This window comes from Coregonus lavaretus (assembly GCF_964263955.1).
Source record: "Coregonus lavaretus genome assembly, contig: HAP1_SCAFFOLD_6500, whole genome shotgun sequence".
Taxonomy (NCBI): domain Eukaryota; kingdom Metazoa; phylum Chordata; class Actinopteri; order Salmoniformes; family Salmonidae; genus Coregonus; species Coregonus lavaretus.
Genome location: NW_028159790.1, coordinates 5,001 through 20,000, shown reverse-complemented (window position 1 = coordinate 20,000; position 15,000 = coordinate 5,001). Strand labels below are relative to the sequence as shown.

General features: G+C 42.8%; 1 pseudogene across 1 annotated transcript in view; it reads right to left on the bottom strand.

Annotated features, from left to right (window-relative positions):
* The window catches only part of LOC311122437 (kinesin-like protein KIF1C), a 32,147-nt pseudogene that overhangs the window by 12,400 nt on the left and 4,747 nt on the right, over positions 1-15,000 (bottom strand). The window contains exons 3-8 of the transcript XR_014615955.1: positions 13,705-13,784; positions 9,808-9,883; positions 9,419-9,498; positions 7,486-7,580; positions 6,760-6,843; positions 1,725-1,950 (exon numbers count right to left, since the gene is read on the bottom strand). The product of XR_014615955.1 is annotated as a kinesin-like protein KIF1C (transcript). The remainder of the gene's footprint in view (positions 1-1,724; positions 1,951-6,759; positions 6,844-7,485; positions 7,581-9,418; positions 9,499-9,807; positions 9,884-13,704; positions 13,785-15,000) is intronic.

Genomic DNA, 15,000 nt, shown 5'->3' with positions numbered 1-15,000 from the left:
TAGGGTCGTTGTCCTGTTGGAAGGTGAACCTTGACCCCGGTCTGAGGTCCTGAGCGCTCTGGAGCAGGTTTTCATCAAAGATCTCTCTGTACTTAGCAAAAATTTCAAAAAAACTGTTTTCGCTTTGTCATTATGGGGTTTGTGTGTAGATTATTGAATCAATTTTAGAATAAGGCTGTAACGTAACAAAATGTGGATAAAGGGAAAAGGTCTGAATACCTTCTGAATGCACTGTAGTTATAATCAGTTTATTAACCAAAATATCATGACATTAGTGATAGTCAACATCTGTTACATTTGTGAACGTGTAAATCAACACTTGGGCCATTTAAACATTGTACGTCCCTCCTATAGAGAAGAGAAGGACTATGTAAAGGACCTCCTATAGAGAAGAGAAGGACTATGTAAAGGACCTCCTATAGAGAAGAAGAGAAGGACTATGTAAAGGACCTCCTATAGAGAAGAAGAGAAGGACTATGTAAAGGACCTCCTATAGAGAAGAAGAGAAGGACTATGTAAAGGACCTCCTATAGAGAAGAAGAGAAGGACTATGTAAAGGACCTCCTATAGAGAAGAAGAGAAGGACTATGTAAAGGACCTCCTATAGAGAAGAAGAGAAGGACTATGTAAAGGACCTCCTATAGAGAAGAAGAGAAGGACTATGTAAAGGACCTCCTATAGAGAAGAAGAGAAGGACTATGTAAAGGACCTCCTATAGAGAAGAGAAGGACTATGTAAAGGACCTCCTATAGAGAAGAAGAGAAGGACTATGTAAAGGACCTCCTATAGAGAAGAAGAGAAGGACTATGTAAAGGACCTCCTATAGAGAAGAAGAGAAGGACTATGTAAAGGACCTCCTATAGAGAAGAAGAGAAGGACTATGTAAAGGACCTCCTATAGAGAAGAAGAGAAGGACTATGTAAAGGACCTCCTATAGAGAAGAAGAGAAGGACTATGTAAAGGACCTCCTATAGAGAAGAAGAGAAGGACTATGTAAAGGACCTCCTATAGAGAAGAAGAGAAGGACTATGTAAAGGACCTCCTATAGAGAAGAGAAGGACTATGTAAAGGACCTCCTATAGAGAAGAAGAGAAGGACTATGTAAAGGACCTCCTATAGAGAAGAAGAGAAGGACTATGTAAAGGACCTCCTATAGAGAAGAAGAGAAGGACTATGTAAAGGACCTCCTATAGAGAAGAAGAGAAGGACTATGTAAAGGACCTCCTATAGAGAAGAAGAGAAGGACTATGTAAAGGACCTCCTATAGAGAAGAAGAGAAGGACTATGTAAAGGACCTCCTATAGAGAAGAGAAGGACTATGTAAAGGACCTCCTATAGAGAAGAAGAGAAGGACTATGTAAAGGACATCCTAGACAAGAGGTTATCTGGTTAACTCATTGATTCAGCTTTCTGGAACCCCATGATGGGTTAACACACTATTAAATACTTTCATCCTCCCTGTCCCCACCTCTTCATCACTAGTTTGATATCTATCTCTTGTTTCTCTAGCAGTTCTCTCTCCTCCTCTTCTCCCTCTCCTCCTCCCTCCCTCTCCCTCCCTCTCTGTCCTCCTCCCTCTCTGTCCTCCCTCCCTCTCTCTCCATCTTCCCTGTCCCCACCTCTTCATCACTAGTTTGATATCTATCTCTTGTTTCTCTAGCAGTTCCCTCTCCTCCTCCCCCCCTCCTCCCTCCCTCCCTCTCTCCCCATACCTCCCTCCTCACCTCTTCTCCATCTCCAGTTTGATATCTATCCCTTGTTTCTCTAGTAGTTCTCTCTGAGCGTAGGTCCAGTCCTCTGGCTCCCCCTGGAGGTCTGTGTTGGCAGTGCAGCCTGTCTCCTGGTGGCTGGGACTGGTACTGCTCCTCTCTCTCTGTTCTCTCTCCAGACGGGCCTGTTCTGGGTGGGTGAACCGGAACACATGGTTCTTCCCCATCACTATACGGTTCCCTGGGGGGAGGGGGAGTGAGGAAGAGGTGGAGGAAGAGGAGGGAAGAGGGTCAGACAATAGAATACATATTGAACATGACAAAAAATGTACCATCTTGGTCAGGAAGACTTTCATTGTAGGAACTGATCAAATATGATAACAACTTTTTAGATATATCTGGACAGTATTTTGGTTAGAAAGCTTGGAATTTTTTTTACTGCCAATATGGCAACAATTGTGAATTGTGTCCTGAAGGGACAGCAGAGAAACGTATCCTTTAGTTGGACAACAGTAGAGACTGTAGCCCAGTAGTAGTAGTAGTAGTAGTAGTAGTAGTAGTAGTAGTAGTAGTGACTGTATCCCAGTAGTAGTAGTAGTAGTAGTAGTAGTAGTAGTAGTGACTGTATCCCAGTAGTAGTAGTAGTAGTAGTAGTAGTAGTAGTAGTAGTAGTGACTGTATCCCAGGAGTAGTAGTAGTAGTAGTGACTGTATCCCAGTAGTAGTAGTAGCAGTAGTAGTAGTAGTAGTAGTGACTGTATCCCAGTAGTAGTAGTAGTAGTAGTAGTAGTAGTAGTGACTGTATCCCAGTAGTAGTAGTAGTAGTAGTAGTAGTAGTAGTAGTAGTAGTAGTAGTAGTGACTGTATCCCAGTAGTAGTAGTAGTAGTAGTAGTAGTAGTAGTAGTAGTAGTAGTAGTAGTGACTGTATCCCAGTAGTAGTAGTAGTGACTGTATCCCAGAAGTAGTAGTAGTAGCAGTAGTAGTAGTGACTGTATCCCAGTAGTAGTAGTAGTAGTAGTAGTAGTAGTAGTAGTAGTAGTAGTGACTGCAGCCCAGTAGTAGTAGTAGTAGTAGTAGTAGTAGTGACTGTATCCCAGTAGTAGTAGTAGTGACTGTATCCCAGTAGTAGTAGTAGTGACTGTATCCCAGTAGTAGTAGTAGCAGTAGTAGTAGTGACTGTATCCCAGTAGTAGTAGTAGTAGTAGTAGTGACTGTATCCCAGTAGTAGTAGTAGTGACTGTATCCCAGTAGTAGTAGTAGTAGCAGTAGTAGTAGTGACTGTAGCCCAGTAGTAGTAGTAGTAGTAGTAGTAGTAGTAGTAGTAGTAGTAGTAGTAGTAGTAGTAGTGACTGCAGCCCAGTAGTAGTAGTAGTAGTGACTGCAGCCCAGTAGTAGTAGTAGTAGTAGTAGTGACTGTATCCCAGTAGTAGTAGTAGTAGTAGTAGTAGTAGTAGTAGTAGTAGTAGTAGTGACTGTATCCCAGTAGTAGTAGTAGTAGTAGTAGTAGTAGTAGTAGTAGTGACTGTATCCCAGTAGTAGTAGTAGTAGTAGTAGTAGTAGTAGTAGTAGTAGTGACTGTATCCCATTAGTAGTAGTAGTAGTAGTAGTAGTAGTAGTAGTAGTGACTGTATCCCAGTAGTAGTAGTAGTAGTAGTAGTAGTAGTAGTAGTGACTGTATCCCAGTAGTAGTAGTAGTAGTAGTAGTAGTAGTAGTGACTGTATCCCAGTAGTAGTAGTAGTAGTAGTAGTAGTAGTAGTGACTGTATCCCAGTAGTAGTAGTAGTAGTAGTAGTAGTAGTAGTAGTGACTGTATCCCAGTAGTAGCAGTAGTAGTAGTAGTGACTGTTTCCCAGTAGTAGTAGTAGTAGTAGTAGTAGTAGTAGTAGCAGTAGTAGTAGTGACTGCAGCCCAGTAGTAGTAGTAGTAGTAGTGACTGTATCCCAGTAGTAGTAGTAGTGACTGTATCCCAGTAGTAGTAGTAGTGACTGTCTCCCAGTAGTAGTAGTAGTGACTGTATACCAGTAGTAGTAGTAGCAGTAGTAGTAGTGACTGTATCCCAGTAGTAGTAGTAGTAGTAGTAGTAGTAGTAGTAGTAGTGACTGTAGCCCAGTAGTAGTAGTAGTAGTAGTAGTAGTAGTAGTAGTGACTGCAGCCCAGTAGTAGTAGTAGTAGTAGTAGTAGTAGTAGTAGTAGTAGTAGTAGTAGTGACTGTATCCCAGTAGTAGTAGTAGTAGTAGTAGTAGTAGTAGTAGTAGTAGTAGTAGTGACTGTATCCCAGTAGTAGTAGTAGCAGTAGTAGTGACTGCAGCCCAGTAGTAGTAGTAGTAGCAGTAGTAGTGACTGTATCCCAGTAGTAGTAGTAGTAGTAGTAGTAGTAGTAGTAGTAGTAGTAGTGACTGTAGCCCAGTAGTAGTAGTAGTAGTAGTAGTAGTAGTAGTAGTAGTAGTAGTAGTAGTAGTAGTGACTGTATCCCAGTAGTAGTAGTAGTAGTAGTAGTAGTAGTAGTAGTAGTAGTAGTGACTGTATCCCAGTAGTAGTAGTAGCAGTAGTAGTGACTGCAGCCCAGTAGTAGTAGTAGTAGCAGTAGTAGTGACTGTATCCCAGTAGTAGTAGTAGTAGTAGTAGTAGTAGTAGTAGTAGTAGTAGTAGTGACTGTAGCCCAGTAGTAGTAGTAGTAGTAGTAGTAGTAGTAGTAGTAGTAGTAGTAGTAGTGACTGTATCCCAGTAGTAGTAGTAGTAGTAGTAGTAGTAGTAGTAGTAGTAGTAGTAGTGACTGTAGCCCAGTAGTAGTAGTAGTAGTAGTAGTAGTAGTAGTAGTAGTGACTGTATCCCAGTAGTAGTAGTAGTAGTAGTAGTAGTAGTGACTGTATCCCAGTAGTAGTAGTAGCAGTAGTAGTAGTAGTAGTAGTAGTAGTGACTGCAGCCCAGTAGTAGTAGTAGTAGTAGTAGTAGTGACTGTATCCCAGTAGTAGTAGTAGTAGTAGTAGTAGTAGTAGTAGTAGTAGTAGTGACTGTATCCCAGTAGTAGTAGTAGTAGTAGTAGTAGTAGTAGTAGTGACTGTATCCCAGTAGTAGTAGTAGTAGTAGTAGTAGTAGTAGTAGTAGTAGTAGTGACTGCAGCCCAGTAGTAGTAGTAGTAGTAGTAGTAGTAGTAGTAGTAGTAGTAGTAGTAGTAGTGACTGTATCCCAGTAGTAGTAGTAGTAGTAGTAGTAGTAGTAGTAGTAGTGACTGTATCCCAGTAGTAGTAGTAGTAGTAGTAGTAGTGACTGTATCCCAGTAGTAGTAGTAATAGTAGTAGTAGTAGTAGTGACTGTATCCCAGTAGTAGTAGTAATAGTAGTAGTAGTAGTAGTGACTGTATCCCAGTAGTAGTAGTAGTAGTAGTAGTAGTAGTAGTAGTAGTAGTAGTAGTAGTGACTGTATCCCAGTAGTAGTAGTAGCAGTAGTAGTGACTGCAGCCCAGTAGTAGTAGTAGTAGCAGTAGTAGTGACTGTATCCCAGTAGTAGTAGTAGCAGTAGTAGTGACTGCAGCCCAGTAGTAGTAGTAGTAGCAGTAGTAGTGACTGTATCCCAGTAGTAGTAGTAGTAGTAGTAGTAGTAGTAGTAGTAGTAGTAGTAGTAGTAGTAGTGACTGTATCCCAGTAGTAGTAGTAGTAGTAGTAGTAGTAGTAGTAGTAGTAGTAGTAGTAGTAGTGACTGTAGCCCAGTAGTAGTAGTAGTAGTAGTAGTAGTAGTAGTAGTAGTAGTAGTAGTAGTAGTGACTGTATCCCAGTAGTAGTAGTAATAGTAGTAGTAGTAGTAGTAGTAGTAGTAGTAGTGACTGTATCCCAGTAGTAGTAGTAGCAGTAGTAGTGACTGCAGCCCAGTAGTAGTAGTAGTAGCAGTAGTAGTGACTGTATCCCAGTAGTAGTAGTAGTAGTAGTAGTAGTAGTAGTAGTAGTAGTAGTGACTGTAGCCCAGTAGTAGTAGTAGTAGTAGTAGTAGTAGTAGTAGTAGTAGTAGTAGTAGTAGTGACTGTATCCCAGTAGTAGTAGTAGTAGTAGTAGTAGTGACTGTATCCCAGTAGTAGTAGTAGCAGTAGTAGTAGTAGTAGTAGTAGTGACTGCAGCCCAGTAGTAGTAGTAGTAGTAGTAGTAGTAGTAGTGACTGTATCCCAGTAGTAGTAGTAGTAGTAGTAGTAGTAGTAGTAGTAGTAGTAGTAGTGACTGTATCCCAGTAGTAGTAGTAGTAGTAGTAGTAGTAGTAGTAGTAGTAGTGACTGTATCCCAGTAGTAGTAGTAGTAGTAGTAGTAGTAGTAGTAGTAGTAGTAGTAGTAGTGACTGCAGCCCAGTAGTAGTAGTAGTAGTAGTAGTAGTAGTAGTAGTAGTAGTAGTGACTGTATCCCAGTAGTAGTAGTAGTAGTAGTAGTAGTAGTAGTAGTAGTAGTAGTAGTAGTAGTAGTAGTAGTAGTAGTAGTAGTAGTAGTAGTGACTGTATCCCAGTAGTAGTAGTAGTAGTAGTAGTAGTAGTAGTAGTAGTAGTAGTGACTGCAGCCCAGTAGTAGTAGTAGTAGTAGTAGTAGTAGTAGTAGTAGTAGTAGTAGTAGTAGTGACTGTATCCCAGTAGTAGTAGTAGTAGTAGTAGTAGTAGTGACTGTATCCCAGTAGTAGTAGTAGTAGTAGTAGTAGTAGTAGTAGTGGTAGTAGTAGTAGTAGTAGTAGTGACTGTATCCCAGTAGTAGTAGTAATAGTAGTAGTAGTAGTAGTGACTGTAAGGTGCTGAGTTAGAAGTGGCATTCCACACATGGAGTTCTTGGAATTGTTGGAGGCCAATTATAATGCTTTTCATTTCACCAGGTGTGCTGCTGTCTGCTATGTGCCCCAGAAGGAGGTTTACAACACCAGTAAAAGGAACGTTCCACATTAAAAGACTGAGGTATTTTACACACACACACACACACACACACACACACACACACACACACACACACACACACACACACACACACACACACACACACACACACACACACATACACACATACACACACACACTGGGAGGAGTGTGTACCTTGTTTTAGCACCTGCGCTTCTGTGATCTGTTTCCCGTTGACATAAGTCTCCGCCCCCTCCAAAGGTTCCAGGGTTACTATGACTACACACACACACACACACACACACACACACACACACACACACACACACAGAGAGAGAGAGAGAGAGAGATGTTTTAGAACTAGCAAATAAAACAAAGTCCAACTCCAGAAAAGGCCCTTCAATATTCACCCAACATTGAAACAATAAAGACTGTCTGAAAACTCTTTTAGAATGTACACTTGTCTGGTTCCTTCCACTTAAATAACAAATATGACAACACACAGGTACTAGAGGAAGTGTATGGAAGACACACACATACCCACACACACTCCAAACACACACACACACGGCAGTGGAGAGCGGAGGGTGAGGAGGTCTCAGGAAACGAGAGTGTGGAATGAGGATGGCTTCACCATGGAGACGCATGGGAACGTTGTCATTGAAACGATACCTGACAGATTTCCCGGCAAACTTTTCCAGACGGAGAGAGACAGAAAGAACGTCACTACCACACACAAACACACACACACACACAGAAACTTCCCACACAAACACACTACAACCCCACTGTGTCCCCAACCATGCAAACACTGAAATACATTACTCCAAACACACACGGTCACCCGGAACACACACACACACACACACACACACACACACACACACACACACACACACACACACACACACACAGTCTTACCCTCTCCCTGGTTGTTGGTATGACTGTAGAAGACACAGTGTTGTTCCTTGATGAACTGACCAGACAGTCTGATATCCACATCCTGTTGACCAACCCTGGAGGAGAATAATATTAATATTACATTACTAATATACCACTAACCCATCACTATACATCCAGTATGGCATCCTTAGGGTGCTAACCCAACCAAGAGTTCATTATAACTTCATATTGAATTATTTCCATCATCATCAACTTGAACAAAGTCAAATAAAACGTTGCTTTAAACAGAAGCTCACACATAGCACCTGCCTGCTACCTTGTCAGTACTGAACTGACCTGGTGTCAGTCCTTCCCAGTATTTTAACTGACCTGGTGTCAGTCCTGTCCAGTGTACTGGGGCTTTGCCAGTATTTTAACTAGTCCTGAACTGGGGCTTGGCCTGTATTTGAACTAACATGGTGGGAGTCCTGAACCAGGGCTTGGCCAGTATTTGAACTAACATGGTGTGAGTCCTGAACCGGGGCTTGGCCAGTATTTGAACTAACATGGTGTGAGTCCTGAACCGGGGCTTGGCCAGTATTTGAACTAACATGGTGTGAGTCCTTCCCAGTATTTGAACTGACCTGGTGTCAGTCCTTCCCAGTATTTTAACTGACCTGGTGTCAGTCCTTCCCAGTATTTGAACTGACCTGGTGTCAGTCCTTCCCAGTATTTTAACTGACCTGGTGTCAGTCCTTCCCAGTATTTTAACTGACCTGGTGTCAGTCCTTCCCAGTATTTTAACTGACCTGGTGTCAGTCCTGTCCAGTGTACTGGGGCTTTGCCAGTATTTTAACTAGTCCTGAACTGGGGCTTGGCCTGTATTTGAACTAACATGGTGGGAGTCCTGAACCGGGGCTTGGCCAGTATTTGAACTAACATGGTGTGAGTCCTGAACCAGGGCTTGGCCAGTATTTGAACTAACATGGTGTGAGTCCTGAACCGGGGCTTGGCCAGTATTTGAACTAACATGGTGTGAGTCCTGAACCGGGCCAGTATTTGAACTAACATGGTGTGAGTCCTGAACCGGGCCAGTATTTTAACTAACATGGTGTGAGTCCTGAACCGAGGCTTGGCCAGTATTTTAACTAACATGGTGTCAATCCTGAACAGGGGCAGTATTTGAACTAACATGGTGTGAGTCCTGAACCGGGCCAGTATTTGAACTAACATGGTGTGAGTCCTGAACCGGGCCAGTATTTGAACTAACATGGTGTGAGTCCTGAACCGGGCCAGTATTTGAACTAACCTGGTGTGAGTCCTGAACCGGGCCAGTATTTGAACTAACATGGTGTGAGTCCTGAACCGGGCCAGTATTTGAACTAACATGGTGTGAGTCCTGAACCGGGCCAGTATTTGAACTAACATGGTGTGAGTCCTGAACCGGGGCAGTATTTGAACTAACATGGTGTGAGTCCTGAACCGGGCCAGTATTTGAACTAACATGGTGTGAGTCCTGAACCGGGCCAGTATTTGAACTAACATGGTGTGAGTCCTGAACCGGGCCAGTATTTGAACTAACATGGTGTGAGTCCTGAACCGGGCCAGTATTTGAACTAACATGGTGTGAGTCCTGAACCGGGCCAGTATTTGAACTAACATGGTGTGAGTCCTGAACCGGGCCAGTATTTGAACTAACATGGTGTGAGTCCTGAACCGGGCCAGTATTTGAACTAACATGGTGTGAGTCCTGAACCGGGCCAGTATTTGAACTAACATGGTGTGAGTCCTGAACCGGGCCAGTATTTGAACTAACATGGTGTGAGTCCTGAACCGGGCCAGTATTTGAACTAACATGGTGTGAGTCCTGAACCGGGCCAGTATTTGAACTAACATGGTGTGAGTCCTGAACCGGGCCAGTATTTGAACTAACATGGTGTGAGTCCTGAACCGGGCCAGTATTTGAACTAACCTGGTGTCTCCCTCCTTGATGTAGTATAGCAGACATTCTGACATCAGAGGATCCTCGTTCAGATTCACCAGGTGGGGCGTCTGGCACACAAAGGAGGACAGACACAAGATGTTCACACAGTTACCAGATTAGATATGAGAAAGAATGAAACTGTAAGTATGACTGCTCAATGTGGTCTGAGGGGGGTTGTGTGTGAGTGTGTGCATATGTATGGGTGTGTATGTGTGTGTGTGTGCATGCGTGGGCAGGTGTGTGTGTGTGTGCGTGCGTGCGTGCGGGTGTGTGTGTGGGTGTGTGTGTGTGTGTGTGTGTGTGTATGTATGTATGTGTGTGTGTGTGTGTGTGTGTGCGTGCGTGCGTGCGTGGGTGTGTGTGTGTGTGTGTCGTACCCCTTTAGGAGAGAACACCCCTAATGTTCCTCCATCTTCTTTAATGGACACTCCCATCTCAGCCAGCAGAGACTCTCTGGGGGGAGGAGCAACATAAAGACAACATCTATAATACAATACAACATCTATAATACTCTCTGGGGGAGGAGGGGAGGAGACATAAAGACAACATCTATAATACAATACAACATCTATAATACTCTCTGGGGGAGGAGGGGAGGGGACATAAAGACAACATCTATAATACAATACAACATCTATAATACTCTCTGGGGGAGGAGGGGAGGGGACATAAAGACAACATCTATAATACAATACAACATCTATAATACTCTCTGGGGGAGGAGGGGAGGAGACATAAAGACAACATCTATAATACTCTCTGGGGGGAGGAGGGGAGGGGACATAAAGACAAGATCTATAATACAATACAACATCTATAATACTCTCTGGGGGGAGGAGGGGAGGGGACATAAAGACAACATCTATAATACAATACAACATCTATAATACTCTCTGGGGGAGGAGGGGAGGAGACATAAAGACAACATCTATAATACTCTCTGGGGGGAGGAGGGGAGGAGACATAAAGACAACATCTATAATACTCTCTGGGGGGAGGAGGGGAGGGGACATAAAGACAACATCTATAATACAATACAACATCTATAATACTCTCTGGGGGAGGAGGGGAGGAGACATAAAGACAACATCTATAATACTCTCTGGGGGGAGGAGGGGAGGGGACATAAAGACAACATCTATAATACAATACAACATCTATAATACTCTCTGGGGGAGGAGGGGAGGAGACATAAAGACAACATCTATAATACTCTCTGGGGGGAGGAGGGGAGGGGACATAAAGACAAGATCTATAATACAATACAACATCTATAATACTCTCTGGGGGGAGGAGGGGAGGGGACATAAAGACAACATCTATAATACTCTCTGGGGGGAGGAGGGGAGGGGACATAAAGACAAGATCTATAATACAATACAACATCTATAATACTCTCTGGGGGGAGGAGGGGAGGGGACATAAAGACAACATCTATAATACAATACAACATCTATAATACTCTCTGGGGGAGGAGGGGAGGAGACATAAAGACAACATCTATAATACTCTCTGGGGGGGAGGAGGGGAGGGGACATAAAGACAACATCTATAATACAATACAACATCTATAATACTCTCTGGGGGAGGAGGGGAGGAGACATAAAGACAACATCTATAATACTCTCTGGGGGGGAGGAGGGGAGGAGATATAAAGACAACATCTATAATAAACTCTGGGGGGAGGAGGGGAGGAGACATAAAGACAACATCTATAATACAATACAACATCTATAATACTCTCTGGGGGAAGGAGGGGAGGAGACATAAAGACAACATCTATAATACAATACAACATCTATAATACTCTCTGGGGGGAGGAGGGGAGGGGACATAAAGACAACATCTATAATACAATACAACATCTATAATACTCTCTGGGGGGAGGAGGGGAGGGGACATAAAGACAACATCTATAATACTCTCTGGGGGGAGGAGGGGAGGAGACATAAAGACAACATCTATAATACTCTCTGGGGGAGGAGGGGAGGAGACAAAGACAACATCTATAATACAATACAACATCTATAATACTCTCTGGGGGGAGGAGGGGAGGGGACATAAAGACAACATCTATAATACAATACAACATCTATAATACTCTCTGGGGGAGGAGGGGAGGGGACATAAAGACAACATCTATAATACAATACAACATCTATAATACTCTCTGGGGGAGGAGGGGAGGGGACATAAAGACAACATCTATAATACAATACAACATCTATAATACTCTCTGGGGGGAGGAGGGGAGGGGACATAAAGACAACATCTATAATACAATACAACATCTATAATACTCTCTGGGGGAGGAGGGGAGGGGACATAAAGACAACATCTATAATACAATACAACATCTATAATACTCTCTGGGGGGAGGAGGGGAGGGGACATAAAAACAACATATATAATACTCTCTGGGGGGAGGAGGGGAGGAGACATAAAGACAACATCTATAATACTCTCTGGGGGGAGGAGACATAAAGACAACATCTATAATACTCTCTGGGGGAGGAGGGGAGGAGACATAAAGACAACATCTATAATACAATACAACATCTATAATACTCTCTGGGGGAGGAGGGGAGGGGACATAAAGACAACATCTATAATACAATACAACATCTATAATACTCTCTGGGGGGAGGAGGGGAGGGGACATAAAGACAACATCTATAATACAATACAACATCTATAATACTCTCTGGGGGGAGGAGGGGAGGGGACATAAAGACAACATCTATAATACTCTCTGGGGGGAGGAGGGGAGGAGACATAAAGACAACATCTATAATACTCTCTGGGGGGAGGAGGGGAGGGGACATAAAGACAACATCTATAATACAATACAACATCTATAATACTCTCTGGGGGGAGGAGGGGAGGGGACATACAGACAACATCTATAATACTCTCTGGGGGGAGGAGGGGAGGGGACATACAGACAACATCTATAATACAATACAACATCTATAATACTCTCTGGGGGGAGGAGGGGAGGGGACATAAAAACAACATCTATAATACTCTCTGGGGGGAGGAGGGGAGGAGACATAAAGACAACATATATAATACAATACAACATCTATAATACTCTCTGGGGGAGGAGGGGAGGAGACATAAAGACAACATCTATAATACTCTCTGGGGGGAGGAGGGGAGGAGACATAAAGACAACATCTATAATACAATACAACATCTATAATACTCTCTGGGGGGAGGAGGGGAGGGGACATAAAGACAACATCTATAATACAATACAACATCTATAATACTCTCTGGGGGGAGGAGGGGAGGGGACATAAAGACAACATCTATAATACAATACAACATCTATAATACTCTCTGGGGGGAGGAGGGGAGGGGACATAAAGACAACATCTATAATACAATACAACATCTATAATACTCTCTGGGGGAGGAGGGGAGGGGACATAAAGACAACATCTATAATACAATACAACATCTATAATACTCTCTGGGGGGAGGAGGGGAGGGGACATAAAGACAACATCTATAATACAATACAACATCTATAATACTCTCTGGGGGAGGAGGGGAGGGGACATAAAGACAACATCTATAATACAATACAACATCTATAATACTATATAATATAATATAATATATAATATAATATGCCATTTAGCAGACGCTTTTATCCAAAGCGACTTACAGTCATGCGTGCATACATTTTTTTGTGTATAATACTCTCTGGGGGAGGAGGGGAGGGGACATAAAGACATAAAGACAACATCTATAATACAATACAACATCTATAATACTCTCTGGGGGGGGGAGGGGAGGGGACATAAAGACAACATCTATAATACAATACAACATCTATAATACTCTCTGGGGGAGGAGGGGAGGGGACATAAAGACAACATCTATAATACAACATCTATAATACTCTCTGGGGGAGGAGGGGAGGGGACATAAAGACAACATCTATAATACTCTCTGGGGGAGGAGGGGAGGGGACATAAAGACAACATCTATAATACAATACAACATCTATAATACTCTCTGGGGGAGGCGGGGAGGGGACATAAAGACAACATCTATAATACTCTCTGGGGGGAGGAGGGGAGGGGACATAAAGACAACATCTATAATACAATACAACATCTATAATACTCTCTGGGGGAGGAGGGGAGGGGACATAAAGACAACATCTATAATACAATACAACATCTATAATACAATACAGTACCGGGACCTCTGTTCTCTCCCTCTCCCCCTATCTATCCTTCACTCTTCCCCTCTCTCACCTCTCATGTCGTATAGATTCAGTCTTCCTCAGTTTCTCCTCCCACGTCTCGTTCAGCTCAGCAATGATCTTCTCAGTCTCCTAGACAACAACCCATCAGAACCCAGAATCAGACACAGTAGTCTAGTACAGTAAACTAAACTAGTAGACTCCTAGAGACGGTAGTCTAGTACAGTAAACTAAACTAGTAGACTCCTAGAGACAGTAGCCTAGTACAGTAAACTAAACTAGTAGACTCCTAGAGACGGTAGCCTAGTACAGTAAACTAAACTAGTAGACTCCTAGAGACGGTAGCCTAGTACAGTAAACTAAACTAGTAGACTCCTAGAGACAGTAGTCTAGTACAGTAAACTAAACTAGTAGACTCCTAGAGACAGTAGCCTAGTACAGTAAACTAAACTAGTAGACTCCTAGAGACGGTAGCCTAGTACAGTAAACTAAACTAGTAGACTCCTAGAGACGGTAGCCTAGTACAGTAAACTAAACTAGTAGACTCCTAGAGACAGTAGCCTAGTACAGTAAACTAAACTAGTAGACTCCTAGAGACGGTAGCCTAGTACAGTAAACTAAACTAGTAGACTCCTAGAGACAGTAGCCTAGTACAGTAAACTAAACTAGTAGACTCCTAGAGACAGTAGCCTAGTACAGTAAACTAAACTAGTAGACTCCTAGAGACAGTAGCCTAGTACAGTAAACTAAACTAGTAGACTCCTAGAGACGGTAGCCTAGTACAGTAAACTAAACTAGTAGACTCCTAGAGACGGTAGCCTAGTACAGTAAACTAAACTAGTAGACTCCTAGAGACAGTAGTCTAGTACAGTAAACTAAACTAGTAGACTCCTAGAGACGGTAGCCTAGTACAGTAAACTAAACTAGTAGACTCCTAGAGACGGTAGCCTAGTACAGTAAACTAAACTAGTAGACTCCTAGAGACGGTAGCCTAGTACAGTAAACTAAACTAGTAGACTCCTAGAGACGGTAGCCTAGTACAGTAAACTAAACTAGTAGACTCCTAGAGACAGTAGCCTAGTACAGTAAACTAAACTAGTAGACTCCTAGAGACGGTAGCCTAGTACAGTAAACTAAACTAGTAGACTCCTAGAGACGGTAGCCTAGGACAGTAAACTAAACTAGTAGACTCCTAGAGACGGTAGTCTAGTACAGTAAACTAAACTAGTAGACTCCTAGAGACAGTAGCCTAGTACAGTAAACTAAACTAGTAGACTCCTAGAGACAGTAGCCTAGTACAGTAAACTAAACTAGTAGACTCCTAGAGACGGTAGCCTAGTACAGTAAA